Source organism: Octodon degus, unplaced genomic scaffold (assembly GCF_000260255.1).
Source record: "Octodon degus isolate 3935 unplaced genomic scaffold, OctDeg1.0 scaffold00280, whole genome shotgun sequence".
Taxonomy (NCBI): domain Eukaryota; kingdom Metazoa; phylum Chordata; class Mammalia; order Rodentia; family Octodontidae; genus Octodon; species Octodon degus.
This window is the reverse complement of record NW_004524856.1, coordinates 1,961,709-1,984,245: the sequence shown is the minus strand read 5'-3', so window position 1 is coordinate 1,984,245 and position 22,537 is coordinate 1,961,709. Positions and strand designations below refer to the sequence as shown.

Sequence of the window (22,537 nt, the reverse complement as noted above, 5' to 3'; positions counted from 1 at the left end):
AGTGCTGTAATTACAGGTGCACACCACCATGCCCAGTCTCAATCACTATCTCAGTATGCCCCGTGGGTTGGGCCGGCACAGCACGCTGGGGGGATCAAACCCCAGTTGCTGCACTTGCCTAAGCAGGTGCTTTAGTCTACTGAGCTATCTGGCTGGCCCTGTATAGCCTTCTTGATGATTTGATACATTGTTGTGGTGATGAGGGGTGTGTGTGTGTGTGTGTGTGTGTGTGTGTGTGTTTAAACAGTTTCACTATGGAGTTCAGGCTGGACTTGAACTCACTTTGTAACAAAGTCTGGCCTTTAACTCCCAGTAAATCTCCTGCCTCAGAATCCTGGTGCTGGGATTACAAGTATACAACATCACACTTGGCTGTATTGTGCTTGCCAATATCTTATTGAGGATTTTTGCATCTATGTTAAGGACAGCATAGTATTCTTTTTTTGGTTGTTGTCTCTGGTTTTGGAATCAAGGTAATTCTTGCTTCTAGGAATGACTTTGGGAATACTGTTTCTCTCTCAGTTTCATTAAAGAGATTGAGTATGGCAGTACATCTTCTCTAAATACTTTGAAAAATTCAACAGTGAATCCATTAGGACCTGGGCTTTCTTCCTTGGTAGGTTTTTAACTATTTCTTCAATTTCATTGACTGATATTGGATTATTTAGAATTTTTATATCTCCATTCAGTTTTGGCAATTTGTATGTATCTAGGATTCTCTCCATTTCTTTTGTAGTTTCCTTCTTATTAGAGTACAGGTTGTCAAAGTGGGTAGTGATGACCTCTGGATTTCTGCAGGAACTGTTGTGATTTCATCTTTTTTATCTCTAATTACAACAGCAAGCAAAAACACCAAAACAACACAGGAATTGGAGGCAGATTTATTTATGTCAACAGATACTGATCAGAATCATTCCCAGAATATCAGGCCTTGATCTCTGGTGTTTAGGGCTTATATGAGATAAGCAAGTGGAAACTACAAATGCAAAATGGTTTGTCAATTGGGGATTGGTTTATACAATGTGCATCACAGTGACCAGACATTTCTTAGAGACAGGCGTAGCTGGGACTGGAACTGGAGGTGTGGCATGAGCAACTGTCCAACTGAAATGTACTGGTGTGTGTGGAGGGCATTTTCTGCTACATAATGACATAGATTAGGGTCTTTCCTTTTTTTAAAGAAAAAGATTGTCTAAAGGTTTGTCTGCTTTAATCTTACAAAGAACCAACTCTTCAATTCACTGATTCTTTGTATTGTTTTCTTATCTCAACTGCATTAATTTCTGCTCAGATTTTTATAATTTCCTTTCCTGTGCACACTTTGTGTTTAACTTGCTTCTATCTTTGTAGAAGCTTCCAAAAGCCACAACTCTTGTTGCATAGGTCCTGCTTTACCTTGGTCTTAACCATCCAGCAGAAAAGTATAGAAACGAAATATAAGAAGTATAGCCATGCTGTTATGTTGAGCTGTGGGGGACTCAGGTCAACAATTTCTGACATTGCCAGTTAAACAGAAGACCCAATGCTATTATGGGCTACTGGACTCTTTTAGAATATTTTGCTGAGTTTACACACCTATAATATTCAAATAATGGAAGTTAACAAAAAAGGGGATACAGATGAATGTCCATTTTGTATCTGTGTATTCAAAGTGGTTAGGATAGATATATAGTTACATTCTCTTAATGAATAGAGGGATTTGTTCTAATAGTGTTTGTAGCTAGGATATCATGTCTGCATCTTGTACAGCAATTAACCACTAAGAAGAATGTATGCAGTGTGTTAATTATTGAAACTGTCCTACCAATTTCATTTGAAACTGTCTCATTGTTATTTGTTTCTCAATAAAATTATGGAGAAAAAAAAAAGCTTGAGCCTCAACATCAGGTTTTTTTATTTGAGCTCACTATGTTTTTCTGATGTGGGAACTCAACTCTATAGTTTTTCCCTCATAGGACTACTTTCATCACATCCCACAAATTCTGGGATGTTGGGTTGGTATTATTGTTTAATGGTAGAAACAGTTTCTTCTCTTTAATTTCATCTGTAACCCACTGGTTGTTCAAGAGTGTTATTTAATTTCCATTTGTTTATGTCATTTTTATGAGATTTTTGGCATTGACTTCCAATTTTATTGCACTATTCTCTGATAACATGCATGGGATAATTTCAGTTCCTCTGCATTTAAGCATGCAAGTTATATGAGGTAGTATTTTGTCATTTTGAGAGAATGTCCCATGTGTTGCTGAGAAGAATGTGTGTTCTATTGTTTTGGGGTAGAACACTCTGTAGGTATCTATTACATCAATTTGTTCAAAGATTTGGTTCAGCTCTATTTCTTTGTTGAATTTTTTATCTAGTTGATCTATCTGTGCTAGGGGTATTGAGATTCCCTATTATAGTCATATTAGTGTTTATTTGATTTTTATATCCATTATTTTTTGTTTTATATAGTTGAGAATGCTGATGTTTAGTGCATATATATTTATGATTGTTAGGTTTTCCCTTTTGGATTGTTCCATTATTAAGCATGGAGTGATCTTTTTTGTCTCTCCTGATAAGTCATGCCTTGAAATCCAATTTGTCTGCAAATAGAATAGCTATCCCTGTTTTTTCTGGGTTCTTGTCAATGGAATACTATTTTCCATCATTTGGCTTTCAGTCTATGAATTTCCTATTGAGTTAAATGTGTTGCTTGCATGCAGCACATTGTTGTATCTTATCTCTTTTTACTTTCTCTCTTTTTGAGATAGGGTTTTGCTATGTAGTGCAAACTGGCCTTGAACTCACTTATGTAGCCCAGGCTACCCTCAAACTGATGGCAATATGTTTAACTCAGCCTCTTTCTGGGGTTTACAGTTTTCTGCTAGTGCCCTATTCAGGATGTGTCTCTGGTGTCACTTGCAGACAAAGGAGGCAGATAGAGCCCAAATCAGAGCTGAATGATCCCAGCAAGCCTGCAGTGGGGTTAGGGAATGGTGCTGATTCCAGTTCAGGCTGATTATAGGCTCTAGTTGTAGGGCTGGAGCCTGAGCTGTTCAACATTCAATATTCTGGGTGTCTCTTGCCTGCCTGACCTTGCTCCCTGACCCTGCAAGTCTCCCATTGCTGTCTGTCACCCTGTTCCTGTGGAATTTCAACAATGGGAATTCGAGATAAAGCCAATCCATGGCTATTCTTGAGTACTGTATTCAGTTGTGCTCTCTTTAAAATCACATCTGGCCAAGCACCTTCTCCATGGGACAGGGCAGTCACTTGGGTTGAAGTCACACCAGTTGCTACACAGCATCCATCTGCTTCACTGCTTCATTTTTCTCTGACACCTCTAGAGTCACCTGTCCTCACTGTGTCTCTATAGATTTAATCTTTCTCTTTCACACTGAGCCAGGAGCCAAGGAGAAACTGCAGTTTATCATCTTTTTCTACAACGTGGTCAGTCTCTTCACTTTCTCTGCCTCCACTTTTCCCCTCAGATCTTCCCTGCTTCCCAGGGATCCACCTCCCTCCTTTTCTTGCCAAAGTTGTTATTTTCTAGTGTGTGTATTCCAAATCTCAAGTGGTTGATTTGTTGCTATGTTCCATGCTACCATGTTCCTGGAAGTCTCCTATTTTTTGTGTCTTGCTAAGGTTTTGCTGTGTTGCTCAGGTTGGCTTTGAACTTACTGTATAACCAAAGTTGGCCTCTAACTCCCTAAAGGGATTTTTAAATTGCTATTAACAATAAATTTATAAAGTCTATCCAGGAAATAAATGTTATAGTATTTCTATTGGCTTTTAGGAAATAATTAAATTAGTTATATTTTAATCAGTTTCTAGTATCTTCTGGGTCCCTTTCATACATTATCAAACTTAATAATAATCCTTTTAAGAAGGATCTTACTCCTTCTTAGCCAGAGGAAATAGCTGATGGCTTGAAATCTATCTAGCAAATGGGAGAAACAGGATCCAAACTATCAGGCCTCAAAGATCTTCTTCATTGTATTATAATGATAAATGGGTTGTTTTCTTTCATGTAAGAAAATATACTAAAGACTTTTGTTTTGTATTTAGGACAGGGTCTACAGGGTCTCACTGTGTAGATTGAACTCATAGTGATTCTCCTGTTTACAACCTCCCAACTGCTGGGATTACAGGTGCGCACCACCACACCAATTCTCAATCACTGGTTCAGTGCGCCCTGGCAGGCCAGGGGATCGCGAACTCCCCACCCCTGCATCAGCCTAAGCAGGCACTTTAATCCACTGAGCTATTTGGCCTGGCCGGCCAACTAAAGACTTTTCTAGAAAAAATACTGTACAATTTGTGTCAAAGTTGTCGTTGTGGAGTTTTGTCTCTTTTTTGGCTGTTTATAGTTATGTTAGGGTTCAGAACACACACAAACAGCTATAGCTAGCTCTGTGACTAAAATGTTTTGCCACACTAGTGTTATAGCAATAACAGATTAATCCACTTACATACGATCTTTAGCATTGCTGTACCTGTGATTTCTGTTTAGAAATTGAAGAATCTTTCAAAAAGATGGAGAAAGTACATTATTCAAAATTACATTATAGGGGCTGGGGAGATGGCTCAGTAGAATAAGCACTTGCCTGGCAAACTCAAGAGTCTGAGTTCAATCCCCGGTTCCACCCCCCCCAAAAAATTGTATTATATGACCTGGTCACATAGCTCAGCAGACTAAAGCACCTGCTTAGGCAGAGCCAGGGGCCAGGTTCGATTCCCAGCATGCTGTGCTGACTTCACCCCCGGGGCACGCTGAGACGGTGATTGAGACTGGGTGTGGTAGCACGTGCCTGTAATCCCAGCTCTTGGGAGGCTGAAATCAGGAGAATCAGTACGAGTCCAATCTATGTAGTGAGACCTTGTAGACCCTGTACTAAATACATTTTAAAAAGATAAAATTGTATCATAAAATATTTGTGATATTTGCAAAACAGGTATATAAAATAATTTCTCACTCAATTTGTTATTTTCTTCTTTTATTAACAGAAATCTACTTAAAGGCTAAAGTGGCCAGTACAATGTAAAGAATAGCAAGTAGGAGAGAATAAAGGGAATAATATTGGCAAACATCTTTTATAATTTCCTTAAAATATTTCAATGCAACCTATTTCACCTTATTTTCCCTTTGAGATATTAAAGGGTATTGTTTAGTTTCTGTGATTGGTATGATCACAATTTGTACACCTTTTTTGATTGGTTTACTTTTTTATTAACCTGTTAATTTGGGGAGAATTCAAAGAAAATAAGTTTAATAAAAATTTGATAATCAGAAATATTTACCACCTATGTTGATGACAAATCCTTCAGAGATGGTTAGTGTTTTCCAGGTTATTTATACTCAAATTTTTATAAATATTGAGATGCAAATGTAAAAATTAAAAGTAACTAAAGCAGCCTGAGTTGGAAGAAGGGAGAGGGCCAAAAAGGGAAGAGGAAGTATGAAGAATTAAAATGTTTTGTGTATGCATCCCAGCTCCACACAGTGAATATAACCATTATATCTGTCCATATGTACTAATAAAATGATTTTGTCATCCTTTCCGTGCCTCACAGACCTCTTCTAAATTCCTTGGTTGAGTGAATGGTGCTCAGTCCTCAAACACCAAAGTTATCCTTTATATCTATCTCCATTAATCCTATTTAAAACAACATAGTACCAATCTCTTCTTGATTCAGTCCTTAGTCTCTTAACTCTCTGTTCTCATTCTTATCTTCACTGGCACTGCCTAGATACTCATATTTTTTGATCTGGATTATTCAATAACCACCTAATTGATAAACATGCTTCCAGTTTTGTCTCCTCCATCACTTTGGATTCCATATGACCAGCAGAGTAAACTTTGATCATAACTGCTGTATGCTAAGTCCTCTGGTGTTTTTCCATAGCTTTAGAGGAAAGTCCAAATGCCTAGCATAGCATAGCATACCATGACCTATAATACCCTTCCTGGTTGTTCAGCCTTTGACTCTGTCCAGTCTTATTTTTATCACTCTTTACTTCTGTCACTCTGAGATACTTTTTCTTTTGAACTGTTGGACTCAGTCCTCCTCCTTCCACCTCCCAAATAGCCAAGACTACAGGCAGACAATACCAGGCTGGGCTCTGAGCTACTTTTGGTTTGGGGGTCATTCAGTAGGCCATATTCTTTCATTTCTGTTCCTTTTCTTAGAATACCTTTCCCTTTAATATTTCACTGAACTAACTTGAGCCTTTCTTTCAAAACAACTTCATCATCATCTCTTCTAGGAAGCCTACCTGAACATCTTCTAAAATAGGTTAGGTATTTTTCCTAACATTCTTTAATGGCAAACTATGTTTATTTTTCTCAAGCACCTATCACATGGTACTACATTTATCTGTGTATTTGTGTCTTTCACACTAACTTGTGAATTTCATAAGGATAGGGACCATTGTTTGTTTAACTCTGTATGCCTGGGTCCTAGAATAATGTCTGTGCACAAAGGTGCTCAAAAATCTTTCAATTTATCTAAAAGGTACAGTAGATATTGTGAAAGGGAAAGAAACTTCTAGGGAAAGGACAAAAGAAAGAAGGAAAAATTGTATATATTAAGTTTTTTATTTCACTAATTTTATAAGCTTATATGAACAACTACTTTGAAGGTAACAATATGCAATTTAAGAATCATTGTTGATTTTCTATCATTTGTTTGGGGTTTTTTTTTCAAAACAATCAGAAAACATTTATTATCCCAAAATGTGTACATCCAACTATTAAAATTTCCTACCATTTAGCTTTGAAATTCTGGATTGTTTTTAATGTGGTTTTTTCTCAGTTTTCATTTTCTTTAAAATAAAACAAATCTATCAAATAAAATTATCCATTTTGGGCAGAGGGCTCCCTGCTTTCATGCAATAATGTTCACCAGGATTCAAAGGATTCATGCGTATTGCCCAGTCCAAGTAGAACTTCAGAAATTAAGCATTTTCACTTTTATACACTTAATCTTATTACTCAAATAATGTGCCATCTATAATAGGCAGAATTTAAAAGCTAAAAAATAAGCAAAATGTCACAGACATGTAATGAAATCAGAGAGTTAGTTGTAAAGGAGTCACTATTAATTAAAGGTATGATATCATTAAATAGGCTTTTAGGTACCTGTACCAATTCTATCTTATTTTAGGGTCTCACTAAGAGACCCTAGTAGTTCAAGTTGGCCTTGAAGTCATAAACATTCTCCTACATCAGCCTCCTAAGTGCTGGGATTACAGGCATGCACTACCGAGCCTGGTTCCAATTTTATCTTTTTTATTTTTATTTTATTTTATTATTTTAAGGCATAAAAAATAGTGGAAAAAAGGCATTAGAAACGATACAAAATTTCACTAAACAAAGTAATAGGAATTCAACAGTAGTTGCTGTTTTACATGATGTTATCTTCAAATTAGTTGTTTAGGTTATCAGATATAAATGTGTAAAAGTGGTTAAAAACAAAACAACAAAAAAGTTATGAGAAATTAAAAAGGATAAAATAAGAATGAAAAGAAAAAGATTTTAAACATTAATTGCTCCTTTCAAAAGGGCAGCATAAATTGGCACTACAATTTTGCAAATTATCCTGCATATATATATATATATATATATATATATATATATAAATTTATCTTTTTCTTTTTTTATTTTTTGGTCTTTTTCCTGATCCCCCCTTTTTTTGTACTGGAAAGCAAACTCAGGCCAGGCAGGTGTTGTGTCACTGAGCTATATCCCTGGCTCCAATTCTACCTTTCAAGTCCGTTTTTCCCACCTCATCCCTATCACAATGACTTAATTCAGGTTTTCATATTCTCTCCTTCATTACCACAACAGCCTTTTTTGTTTCTGTGTCTGTTTCTGTTTCCGTTTCCGTTTTTGTTTGAGCCAGGGTCTCACTATGTAGTCAGGCTGGCCTTGAACTTACTATGTAGCCAAGGGCAGTCTCATACTCATGGGGATCCTACTGCCTCAGCCTCCAAAGTTCTGGGATTACTGGTGTGTGCCCCATGCCTGGCTCATAATAGTCTTTTGTACTGACTTAACTTTTTTATTTTTTTATTTTTATTTTTAAAGAGAATAAAAAGTTAGTAAAAAAAATTAGAAGCAGTACAGAATGTACTGACTTTAATGGTGTACCTAAAATTCATGTTCACTCAGAAACCCTGCCTTTGATCTTATTTGGAAATAGGTCTTGGCAGATGTAATTAGATAAGATGGAATCCTACTGGGTTAGAGTAGGGTCTAAATCCAAGTATTCTTCTAAGGCCATGTAAAGATGTGCATGGTGTGGTAGCATGTGTATATAATTCCTGCACTATGAAAGGCAGAGGCAGGAGGATTGCAAGTTTGAGCCCAACCTGTTCAACTTAGAGACTTAGTGAGACTCTCTCAAAAACAAAATATAAAAAAGGGCTGGAGATGTAGTTCAGTATGAAGTCATAAGCTTTATCCTCAATACTAAAAAAAGAGAGAAAAGACATGCAGGTAAGAAGGGAAAAGGAAGGCAGAGATTGGATGATGCAGCTACAAGCAAAGTGCAAGGGTTTGAATATGGTTTGAGTACATCTCTTGAGGATTCATATGTTAAGAACTGGCGAGAACTTTAAGAGGTGGGGACTACTAGGAAGTTGTTAGATCATAGGTATCATCACCCTTGGAAGAGATTAAAGTTGTTTCCATGATACCCCAGGTTAGTTTTCATAACAGCTTTGTTATAAAAGGAGAAAATCTGCTCCTCCTCTAGCTCTGGCTTCCTAACTGGCTCTTCGATCTTTCCCTTTCCTATCATGTCATTCAACACAATGTGACACAACCAGGAGAGTCCTCACCAGAACCAACGCTATCCTGTTTAGACCTTTAATTTGCAAAATTATTATCTAAACAAGCCTCTATTCTTTATAGTTTATTACTCTAACAGAAAATGAACTAGTATACCACTGAATGCCAAGGATTGCTAGGACTCACAAGCAGGGAGAAAAAAGGAAACATTCTTCCCCAGAGCATTCAGAGGGAGCATGGTCTTGTCAACACTTTGACTTTTGATTTTTACCCTTGAGAACTATGAGAAAATATTGTTTTACACCACACAATTTATAATTTGTTATGGGCCATCACACACCTAAATTATCTCCTTGCTCTACCTTTATTCCTTCCAGGCTATTTTATACACTACTGAAAGGGTGATTGTTTCTAAAATGCACATGTTCTGGGAATGGTGGTGCATACCTGAATCCCAGAGCTTTGGGGACTGAGGCAGGAGGACTGATTGCCTCAAGTTCGAGTCCAGCCTGGGCTACACAGTGAGTTTAAGGATAGTCTGAACTACACAGTGAAACTCTATCTTAAAGAACAAATGAATACACATGCGATCATGGTACTTCCCTGCTTACAACCCTGTCATGATTTCCCACTGACTCTTCTGATGTTTTCAGTTTCATCTCTCGATATTCTATCAAATAATCCCTACATTTTATCAACATAGTACTTGATTTTCCCCAAATACTATGTTCATGTACATTTCTATGCTTACCTACATATTGCTTCTTCTGCTTGAAACATATATCCTGCACCATTAAATTGTTCTTCCTGCTATACCAACAGACTAATATTTAAGTCAAGAGTCATAGTGAATGTAGTCTTTGCTCACACAATCTAGTTTTCAAATCCATGATTCTTTTCTCAGTTCCAAATTTCAAAACCAGAGACACTAGAATTTACTTTCTAGTATGTGCTGCTGGAAAGGGATGCCCTCTGTTGTAGTCAGGGTTTACAGGGAAATGATTTAAATCAGGACACACAATTTATAGTGCTGTTTTATAATATTAACCCAAGAGTCAAATGCAAAAGAGTGTGGGAGATCTGTCCATACACTAAAGACCTGAAAAATCCAGCCAAGGGCCTGGATCCCATCGCAATGCCCTATGTAAGTCCAAATGAAGACCTAGAGTCCAAGGCAATGTCTCGTGCAAGTCTGTGTCAAGGATCTGCGCTGGGAAGTCTGAAAGGTTAGTGGCCCAAGCTAGAAAGTCTGCACCAGTGGGATGAAGGATCTGAGCAAGCAGGCTGATGGATCTGCACCGGAGCCAGAAAGTGATGCTCAAGGTAAGGACCAGAGCTTCCTCAAAAGGGGGAACCATCCACAGCAACAGTGAGGACCTGAGTTCCTCTGATGATAAGAACAACCGGGATCATATCAGAAAAACTGACATGACAGGCTTCTTCAAGAGAATCAACAGCACTTCATCTTCCCCCACCTCCTGTTGTCTTTTTTATGCAGTTGTCAACAATGCTCAGGTGGGTCCACACCCAGCACTGCGCTGATTCAGTTCAGCTTGGTGTTACAAATTGCCCATTAGTTAATCTGCCACCCCCTGCCTTTATAAAAACATTCTCCCAAAAATCTGTCATTGGTTCTTTTCTCTTCTGTCATTTTCTACCTTGGAATGGTGTGCAGTCCTACAGTTATACATAGTCTTCTTATCTTTGAGACTAGCAAATCCCTACCTCTAGTTATAATCTCTTCTAAATTCAGACTATTCAAGTTTGTGCCACAAGCATACTGATTCTCTGTTCATTTATTTTTTTAATTTTCTTCTTTGTGTGCTTCATTTTGAATACTTTCTTTTTTTCTTTTTCCTTTTCTTTTTTTTTTTTTTTTTTTTTCAGTACTGGGGATTGAACTCAGGACCCTGAACTTGCCAGGCAAGCGCTTATTCTACTGAGCTATTCCCCGGCCCTTGAATACTTTCTATTTCTATATCTTCACACTAACCTTTCCTTCAATTATCTCACATGTTAACCTCTTCAAGTATTTTTTCTTAGGCATTGTTTTTATCATTGTATAGAAGTGATTTCAAACTTTTGATATCTTCAGTGTCATTTAAACATTATCATGTGATCATGCTTTGCCCTACTTTATTGAACATATTGAATATCATTTTCTACTGCCTTTAGTATATGTTTTTCCTGGGTCTGTACCTATTCACTGATTTTGCTCATAGTTATGAGAAGTATTTCCTTGATTGTATATCTCTGAGTGCCAGAAATTATAAATTTTATAGTTTGAAGTTTTCTCTAAATTTATTCCTTTACTAGCTTTGGGACTCATTCTAGTATATATTTCACTTAGTCATAAATAGTTTACTCCTTCCAAAGGTTGCTTTTAAATTCTACTAACCAAGACCAAAGCAATCTCTGATCAGAGCTAATTTATCCTACTTAATGAAGCAATAACCTTCTAGGTATTCAACCCAATGCCTTGTTTTTATGCATTGCATCTAGATGTCCCCCGAAGCCTCATGCAGTCACAGGGTGGAGGGGGTGCTTTCAGAGGTGGCTGGATCTAGAGTGTGTGGTACTGGAATTAAAGCTGTGTAATTACTAAATCAGTCTGATGATTGGTTTGCAATAGTTCTGGCAAAATTAAGGGTGTAAGGAATAGACATGTCATTCCTAGAGTGGGGAGCCTGCATAAAATATAAGGGACAGAAAAGGCTAGCATGCCCTTGCCTGCCTGCTTGCTATGGACTCTTTCTCCTCTGCGATGCACTTTTTTTAAAATTAATTTTATTGAGAAACAAATAGCAATGAGACAGTTTCAAAACCAACTAATAGGACAGTTTCAATAATTAATACATTGCGTAATAATTCTTCTACAGATTCACGAAATATTTTGATCATTCCCTATATTACCTCTGATTTAGGAAAAATATTAATTTAGTGGATATTTTATTTGTCATGGCTTAAATTAAATGCTTAATGCATGCTTAAAAAAATAAAAAATAAAAACCATTCAATGCTGATTACAAAAAAAAAATAATAATTAATACATTGCATATTGTTGTCTTCGTTGTAGTTATTCATAGTACAAGATGCAGATATAGGACAAGATGCAGACATAGTACAAGATGCAGACATGCAGACTGTCCAAACACTATTAGTACAAATCTTTCTTCTCATTGAATTAAGAGAAAGCAGCTATATATCCATTCTAACTATTTTGTATATACAGATACAAAGTGGTCCTTCCTTTATGTTCCCCTTTTTTGTTTAGTTTTATCAGAGATGGGTATTCCATTGTCATTTAAATGTTGTAAGTGCATGAATTCAGCAAAATAATCCAATACAGTCCAGTAGTCCATAATAGTATTGGGTCTTCCACTTGACTGGCAATGTCAGAAGTTGTTGGCTTGAGCCCTTTACAGCTCAGCATATTAACATGGCTTTACTTTTTATACCTCGTTTTTATACTTTCTGTTGGACGGTTAAGACCAACATAAAGCAAGTCCTGTATAACAAGAAATGTAACTTTTGTATCTGCCAAAGTCAGTCAAATCCCCTCAGGATTTATCCTGAAGTCCTGTACCGCAGTATGTAGATCCTTTGTCAGTGTCAGCCATGTGGATGAGTCACAGCCATTGCTTGACCAGTTTGCTTTGTGTAAAAGCCTGAGAGAATGTTTTCTCTCCATAGGACTCTCCTTAGGTACACTCTACATCATTGATCACTTTCCTCTGTGGCCCCATAATCTCCTTGATCAGAAAATTTGGGACATGTGATGCCCTTCTGTCATGCCAACCTGCTTTGAAGTCAGCCAACTATGGAGTGAAATCTCTATGAAAGGTGAACCAAGTAAACCCTTTCTCCTTTAACTTTGGGTATCAGATATTTTGTCTTAGTAATGAGAAAAGTAACTAAGACACTTGTTCATTACCATCTGACTTTTAAGAATTTGTATGAAAGCCAAGAATTGTTCTGCATTCTCAGAGCTACCTTTCTGGTGGTTCTTTCCCAGTTTCAGATTGTTAATTTAAATGTGTGTGTTAAGAAGTCCTCTGCTCAAGGAAAACCCTTTATAGGTCTCAGAACATTTTCTATCTTTCACTGTCACTCCCCCTTTATACTGTACCCTATAAATTATAGCCATTTTATTCTCCCTGAAATCTCAAATCTGTTTCCTAAACTGAGAGACTTCTAAGCTCTAAGTTTCCTCCTTCTAGAACTATTATTTTATGTATTTTGCCCAGTGTTATAGTTGACACAAAGAGTAAATTCAGTTCTTATGACTTACTGCATTATAACTAGAAGAATATTTTCTTACCCTTTTGAAAATCTCACTATATCCACTATGAAAAAAATATTGTAAGGGGAAGAAATAGAAACATGATTGTAGTATTGTAATAATTCCGGTGAGAACATTTTGGAGGGCTGGTTTCATGGTCATGAATTTCTTCAGGTATTCTTTGTAATGGAAGTACCTTATTTCTCCAACAATTTTGAAAGACAGTTTATTAGAATGCATCAATCTGAGTTGGATTTATTTTCTTTTAGGGCTTCAAATATTTCACTCCAAGCTCTCTTGACTTTGGGGTTTGTGTAGAGACATCTGCTGTGATTCTGATGGACTTTGCTCTATAGCTTATTTGTTTCTTTTCTCTAACAACTTTTAACTTTCTCTTTTTAGGGATGGCCAAATAGCTCAGCAGATTAAAGCACCTGCAAGGAGGCGCAGGGGTCAGGGTTGGATCCCCTGGCCTGCCATGCCGGCCCCACCCCCAGCATGCACTGAGTCGGCAATTGAGACTGGGCATGGTGGCACGCGCCTGTAATCCCAGCTCTTGGAAGGCTGTAAACAGGTTGATCACTATCAGTCCGATCCAGTAGTGAGACCCTGAACACCCTGTAGACCCTTCCCTAAAAATACAAAAATAAAATATTCTCTTCTTGTGTTGAATTCCTGGAATCATGATAATATAAAACATCTTGGTGTACTTTTATTCTGATCATAGAGTTCTACATGCCTCGCTTGTCTATATGTGAAATTCTTTTTCCCTGTTTGGGAAGTTTTCTGCCATTACTTCTGTGAACGGGTTTTTTGATATGTCATTTGCACTATTTCCTGGTTTTTAAAATCTGTCTCCTAAACTAAGAGAGATTGATAAACCCTAGTCAGGTTCTTCTTTCCAGAACTGTTTTTTCATATATTTGCCCAGCTTTGTAGTTAAGACACAAAGAATTCTATCTTATTCTTCTTTTCATCATTAGCAGTTGTTGGATTAATGTTCCATGTTCCCTTGCTAATTTCAAGAATTCTTTCTTTTCCAGGTGTGGTGGCACAAACCTATAATCCCAGCACTTGGGAGGCTGAGGCAGGATGGTTGCCATGAGTTCAAGGCCAGTGTGAACCACACAGTAAAACCCTGTCTCAAAAAAAAGAATTCTTTCTTTTCATAATTGCTAACCACAAACCTGTATTCTAGATCTGATATTCTTTCCTCAGATTGATTGAATCTTTCAGTGGAATTTTTTAAATTGCCTGGATGCCTGTTTGAATCCAGTTCCTGGATTTTATTTCTTCCCTATGTTGGGTATTCATTGTTTCCATCATTTTCCTGAACTCCTCTATTTTTTTACATACTGTAGATTCACCAATCATGTCCTTCATTATCGCCATCATCTCATAAGTTATCTCAGAAATTATTTCTGGTCTTTTCTAGAGCCTAATTCTTCTGCTTTGTTATTTTCACTGTTACCATTTCAGAGAGTTCAGGTGGATAGTTTATTCCACTTCACTGCTCACTGGGTTTGCCTTGGGTAAGCTGTGAGTCTGGGGTTACAACTTGCTTCTGTGTCTTCTCATTTTCTATTTCTTTTTTAAGTTTAGTTTCTGTGTTGATGTTTATAAATTGCCCATTGTATGTAGCTTCATTGCTAGTATCAAGAGCAACCTAGGAGATGACTACTTTTCAGAGAAGTCTTCTGAGTGTAGCTGGCTTTTTGTTTTTTAGTCTGTCCCAACACCCTGCCTCTTCAATTTGTTGGTGGTGAGTTCTTGCCTGTTTACCCTAGCTTATGCTTCTTTGGTATTGGTATTTAGTATTATTTATGACTCTCAGTCAATCTCAGTTTTGGCATGTTATGAAGAAGAACTGATTAGAACAACTATGTTACCTGGGCTAAAGTAATACAGTCAGTAATGACAATAGTATCAAGCACAGTGCAGAAAATGACAAACTGTGTTAATTATTCATTTGCCACTTTTAACCACATAAGCAAGATTTGTGGTTATATAACAAAATCTAAAACAGACCAGGAAATTGTATACAGTAAATAGTCTCCCAATGTAGTGATTTTACCCTTGGAGAGAAAGTTTTAAAAGGATAAGAGGAAAAAAATAGGGAAAGAGATTAGAACAAAGCCTGAAGGACAAAGAAAGATTACCCAAACTTTAAGAAACTGGCAAAGAAGACAGGAATGAAAGAAAGAAGGAAGAAACAGAAACAAGAGCAGAACAAAACAACAATAAAAATCTAGAAACAATGTTCACACTTAGATAAAAACAAGAATGAACATCAAAAGAAGAAAGAAAAAAAATTATCCATGTCAGAGCACGTCTCTGCTGTCACTGGTAGACCAAGAAGGCAAACAGAACACATATCTGTTAGATGATCCCAGCAAGCCTGCAGTAGAATTATAATAGGGTGGTAAATAATGCCAGCAAGCCTGTACTTTCAACTCCACTGAAGTTCAGGCTGATCCTGGTTTCTGGTTATGAGATTGGGACCCAAGATCTTCAGCCCACAGCACTCCAGGTTCCTCTTGCTGGCTTCAACTCGGATCTCTGAGTGTCTCCCATGGCTGCCCCTTACCCTGATACAGGGAGCCCTAAGATGGAGCCAATCCACAGTTGCTCTGAATCTGACTTCAGTGGTCCCCTTTTCAGAATGGCAACTGGCCACTCACTTTCTCCTGGGGATGTGTGAATGAGGTTCACCTACTTCAGCCTACAGTGTCAGGAAGAAAGCACCATGTGCCACTTCACCGTTCTGCACTGAGGTCCCTCTCTTCACTCTCCCTATGGGCTCCCAATTCGCCCTTCAGATCCATGGTGGGTCCCAGGAAGCCACTTCCTTGCTTCTTCTCTTGCCCATGTTGCTGCATTCCAGCACCTGGACTCTAAATATTGGAGAAGCTGATTTGCTGCTGCTCTCCACTGTGCCATTTCCCCAGAAGACTAATTCAGGTGACAAATGATCAGCTGGGACTGAGGTTCTGGCAGGGGGAAAAGAGATATGTAGATTTTAGGTACAGCTTTGTTGTTTTTGTTGTTGTTGCTGTTGCTGCTGCTACCATTTCGAAGAGTATCAACCATTTCTGTTATTACACAGTCACTGTCTATATGAAAGTAACAATCTAATGCCAAAAAAAAATCAGAATGTGTAACTCAAACCTTTTCCATGGGTCCCTATTGCTTACAAAATAAACTCCTTATTGTGTCACTCAATGCTTGGATTTGTATCTAAATTGTACCTGATTGTCTTCATTCTCTCACAGGTGGGGCTGATAGGAGGTGATCGCATCATGAGTGTGTGATATTCATCACTGGATTAGTTCACTAATGGGTGTATAGCTAGATGTGACATTGGAAAGTGAAGCCTGTTGGGAAGAACCGGGACACTGTGAGTATGGCCTAGAGAAGTGTATCTAACCCTCCTCCTCCCTTGATCTGACTCTGCTTTCTGCCTGCCCTGTAATGAACTGTTCCTTGTTTGCTATACCCCTCTACCATTCCACTATACTTGCAGCACATTGAGTATGAAAAGGAACCTCTATAAACTATGAACCAAAATAACCCTTTTCACCTTTAAATTGTGAGTACTGGACATTATCTCAGTGACAAGACAGTAGCTTGATGTTACTGTGCAAGGTCCTCCCCAATGCACTTGTTTTCTTTCTTTCACGCCCATTTTCATCCTCTGCTTTCTTACTCAAGGAACCAGAATAGCTCTTTAGCTGTATCTTTTTTGCCATAATTTTATTGATAAACAAATAGCAATGAGGCAGATTTTCAAATCAAATCAGTAGGACAGTTTCAATAATTAACACACTGCATACATTCTTCTTAGTGGCTAATTGCTGTACAAGATGGGGACTTGATATCCTTTTTACAAACACTATTAGAACAAATAATTCTATTCATTAAGAGAATGTAACTCTATATCTATCCTAATCACTTTGAATACACAGATACAAAATGGACATTCATCTGTATACCCTTTTTTGATTAAGTTCCGTTATTGAATATTATAGGTGTGCTAACTCAGCAAAATATTTTAAAAGAGTTCAGTAGTCCATAATAGTGTTGGGTCTTCTGCTTCACCGGCAATTTCAGAAATTGTTGACCTAAGTCCCCTACAGCTCAACATAACAGCATGGCTTTACTTCTTATATTTTGTTTTTATATTTTTCTTCTGGATGGTTAAGGCCAAGGCAAAGCAGGACCTATGCAACAAGAGTTGTAGCTTTTGAGTCTGATAAGGTCAGTGAAATCCCCTCAGGATTTATCCTGAGATCTTGTACCTCAGATTGTAGAACATTTGTCAGTGTCAGCCATGTGGATGAGTCATGGCCATTGCTTGGCCAATATGCTCTCTGTGAAAGCCTGAGAGAATGTTTTCTCTCCATGTGACTCTGCTTAGGCACACTCTACATCATCAATCACTTTCCTCTTTGGCCCCATAATCTCCTTGATCAGAAAATTTGGGACACTACCGAGTTACATGACGTTACAGTACAAGTTCTCATATGTCCTGAGTCTTAATTGACCTTAGAAGGCTAAGGCCAAAATATTGGCTTTCCTTGCAGCCCTCCTTTTTCTCTAATTTTGTTCTGCAAACTTAGGTTGTTAACCATCCAGAAGACAAGCTTATTGTTATTATCAAACAACTTAGGCTGTTAAGCTTAACCTCACTATCTGTCTGCATATCAAATACCTTAGGCATAATAAGGAACAGGTATTTTTCATCAAGTATTGATACGTTGAACTTTAAGTCCCTACAGAGTGTGATAAAAAACATTTAAAAATTAGAATATTTTTTAAAAATAGGCATAAAGAATCATGTTTGCACATAAGTCCAAAAATCTCACCATATACAACCTTGAAGCAGGACAGTCCCATAATATTCCTTTTCCTTTCTCTTGCTTTCCTTCACCACCCCTTTCTTCCTGAATATCCACCTACCCAGGAGACATCATAGCAGCAACTGGCATGTCATGACCAGCAGCCCATATTCAAAACATCAGAATGACAGGCACTCCAAGCATGAAACTACTATTACAAATTACCATCTGCAGTGCAGTAGCTTCATTCACAGGTATCAGTATATATAGTTAGTCAGGGTGAGAATCTTTCCAATTAACTGCTAGATTAAAAACCTTCTGAAGATTCTCAGGATCATTGCCTTGCTCATCTTCTACATATACCAAAGCAGGATCTCAAGGACTAACTAATCAAGAGAGGGAAAGGAGAAGAGCTAGGAAACATGACAATGTCAAGCCATACAGGTATATGTAGAAGATGAGCAAGGCAATGATCCTGAGAATCTAGCTGTATTAACTCACAATTCTTTGGCGTGGCTTTCAAAGGCTTCCTTTACCAGTTTTCTTCTATCAGTATAACTCTGCCTTATTTCCTGTCACTTTCACACTTGTAGCTGCCATTACAATTGCACCAATTCCGCAGCCTTTTTGGATAAAACAAGCACATTTCCATTTCCCTACCTTTCTTCATACTGTTTTTACTTTCCATCATTGTCTGTATCCAAATCATTCTATTTTTTTTCCCCCAAATCATTCTATTGTTTACTGACCTACCCAACTTTTATCTCTTTAGGATGATTTTTTTAAATTACTATAACCTTGAAAACAAAATGTATCTTTTTATTTATTTGCTTTAGTATTTTAAAAAATTTAATGTTAAAGAAACATTCAGCAGAACCTACTATGCAAAAAGCACAATATATAACATTTCCACATTCAGATTCAAATTCATCTTGATTCTTTTTTACATTTTTCATTAATTTTATTGGGAAACAAATAACAATGAGACAGTTTCAAAATCAACAAATAGGACAGTTTCAATAATTAATACATTGCATATTATTGTCTTCATAGTGGTTATTCATAGTACAAGGTGCAGACATGATATCCTGTCCAAACACTATTAGAACAAATCTTTCTTCTCCTTGAATTAAGAGAAAGTACCTGTATATCTATCCCAACTATTTTGTATATACAGATACAAAGTGGTCCTTCACTTGTATCCCCTTTTTTTACTTAGTTTTGTCAGAGATTGGGTACTCCGTTGCCATTTAAATATTGTAGGTGCATGAATTCAGCAAAATAATTCAACATAGTCCAGTAGTCCATAATAGTAGTGGGTTATCCATAGGACTGGCAATGTCAGAAGTTGTTGACTTGAGCCCTTTACAGCTCAGCATATTAATATGGCTTTACTTTTCATACCTTGTCATTATACTTTTCTGCTGGATGGTTAAGACCAAGATAAAGCAAGACCTATATAACAAGAAGTATAACTTCTGTGTCTGACAAGGTCAGTCAAATCTCCTCAGGATTTACCCTGAAACCCTGTACCTCAGTTTGTAGATCCTTTGTCAGTGTCAGCCATGTGGATGAGTCACAGCCATTGCTTGACCAAGCAAAATGTATCTTAAAGTATAGAATGCTCCCAAGATGTCTGGCAAAGAACTGAACATAAGGAACCAAACTAAATACTTTTCTTCACCAATGAGTATATAAATTAGCACTAACAGAATTTGTATTATTTAATGATAAAATCTCAATATTCTTCCCTTGGTTCTTTATTCTGTGCTCATTTCTTTTTTTTATTTTTTTTTATTTTAACATTTAGTGTGTGTGTGTGTGTGTGTGTGTGTGTGTGTGTGTGTGTGTGTGGCCAGCTCAGCCCACCAGGAGGCGCGGCTGGCCGGCATGTGGTGCTGGAGGATTGAACCGCGGTCCCTGTGCTTTGCCAAGCTTGTTCCAAGTAGGTGCTTTAGACCACTGAGCCATCTCTCCAGCCCTGTGCTCATTTCTTAAATATCATTATAAAAATGGTAAGAGTTTAGTGTGGTGATACACACCCATAATCCCAGCACTTATGAGGCTATATCTTGCAGATTACCATGACTTTGAGGCCAGCCTGAACTACAAGACCCTATCTCAAAAATACTGATTATTTACTTATCTCATGTAAGGTTGTGTGAAATAAATATTTGATGGTAGTGTCTGCTACACAGTAAGCTCTCTCTAAATGTTAACAACTATTAGCATTGTCACCATGCTCTAAACATGATTTTTGTCAATAGTTTCATTCTTGATTAATGTTTTTCACTGATATATGGTCCTAACCAGGGCCCTTTAAGGCTTTAAGCACTTTAATGCTATTTTGAGCCCTTAACCTCTTCTTATCTCCTCACCCTCTCCATCTTCACTGAGTCATTGAAGACTTACTGATTCTTCTTAGAAATGCCACTCTATATCAATTACCTCCTTTATTTTGTTGAGGCCCTCAATTCTTGAGAGTTCCAGTAGCCTTCTAGTCTTTCTACCTCTGCTCTTTCCCTTAGTCTATTTTTCATACTATAAATAGCCTTTTGCAATACAGTTCTCTCTCCCTTTTGAAACTCCTCAGTGGAGTTGGAAATGTTGCTCAGTGGTAGTGTGCTTGCTTAGCATGCATGTGGCTCTTGTGTCAATCCCCAGGCATTGAAAAATGAAATCAGAAGCAAAGACTTCTAGATCAGTTAAACTTCAACACTACTATCGTGGTGGACATCAAGACCCCACTCTCACAAATAGACAGATCAACTAGACAAAAATAAATGTCAGAGATGAACCAAGCTTTAAAACAAATGGCCTTGGGCTGGAGAGATGGCTCAGTGGTCTAAAGCACCTACTTGAAACAAGCTTGGCAAAGCACAGGGACTGCGGTTCGATCCCCCAGCACCACATGCCAGCCAGCCCGCCCCCTGGTGGGCTGAGCTGGCCACACACACACACACACAATAAATAAAAATAAATAAATAATTTAAAACAAATGGCCTTAATAGATATCTACAATGTATTCCATCCAACAACAGAATACACACTCTTCTCAGCAGTACAGGGAACTTTCTCCAAAATACATCACATGTTAGCCTATAATGCATGCTTACATAAATGCAAAATAGTTGAAGTTATCCCATACATATTATAAGATCATAGGACAATGAAATGAAACATCAACAGTAAAAGAAACCACAAAGATTGGGAAAACACATGAGGATTAAAAAGTACTCTCTTGAATAATCAGTGGGTTACAGAAGAAACAAAGAAATAAATTAGGCAGTTCATAGAATCAAACAATGCCACTGCAGCATACCAGAATTTATGGGACAATAAAATCAGTCATAAGAGAAAAGTTTATAGTTTGAACATCCACCTCAGAAAAACAGACTGAGTCCCAAATAATAACCTCAAGTTCTTAGAAAAACAAAAAACAATCCAGATCCAAAGCTAGGAAGGAAATTGTAAAAATCAGAGCAGAAATTAATGAAATTGAGACTAAAAAGTTACGAAGAATCAATAAATAGAAGAGCTACTTTTTCAAAAGAATAAAAAATAGGCATATCCTTAGCCACTGTTACCAAAAAAAAAAGGAGTGAAAAGACGCAAATCAATGCAATTAGAAACAAAAAAAGGAGAAAACACAATGGACACCTCCAAAATCCAGAAGATTATTAGTAACTCCTTGGAAAAATTATATTCCAGTAAATTGGATATGATGGAAGCAAGGAACAGTGTACTAGTTGATTGATTGTATCAACTTGAGTAAGTAATGCCCAACTAAATTGGCTTGCCATACTTTTGAATGAGGAAGACACAACCTAGGGAGGATTATCACCAGAATGGTGCAAAAAAAGCAAACAAAGGAAAAAGGATTGCTTCAGTTTTCTTCAGAGGAGCTTCAGTCTTCACTTTCATTTGGGTGTCATTTCCTAGGTTTCAGCACAGACTCTTTAGCTTCCAGCATTGACCATTCAGCCTTCCACTGGAGATCTTTGGCCTCCTGACACAGACTCATACAGAACACTACACAGAGCTTAAGGTTTTTAACTGGATCCTTCAGATCCCTAGTGTACAGACAGACCTTTTATACTCTTTCACACATAACTCTGTGTGGCCATTGAAAGCCAGTCTTGGGGCCAGTGAGATAGCTCAGCTGCTAAAGTGCCTGCTTAGGCAAGCTTAGGCAGGTGCACAAGGACTGCAGTTCAATCCCCAGCACCATATGCTATGACAGCTCCACCCCCAGGGAGGCTACCAAAAAAAGCTAATCTTGTAAATTCTTATATATTTGTATATCTTGTATTATATCTGTTTCTCTAGTATGCATTGACTGGTACAGACAGACTTAAAAATAAATACAAGTTACCAGAAATCTCACCCTGGTTTTGAGCGGCACCAGCCAATAGGCTTGTAGCCTGAATAAAATAAAAAGGGGATAGAGGAGGAAGTCTCATTTTGTTTTCTTCAGAGGGACTCCAGGCTTTGATATTGCCTTGGAACATCTGCCTCCAGACTTAACCCTCAGGCTCTACAGCATCCCATCTTAGATTCTTCAGCTTCCCAGCTCAGACTCTTCAGCCTTCCAGCAAAGACCCTTTGGCTTCCAACAAGACTCTGCAGTGAGCCTCAGG

The 22,537-nt window shown here is 37.7% G+C and overlaps 1 pseudogene; it reads left to right on the top strand.

Annotated features, from left to right (window-relative positions):
• Nucleotides 1–22,537, top strand: part of LOC111814214 — a 59,341-nt pseudogene that overhangs the window by 35,184 nt on the left and 1,620 nt on the right.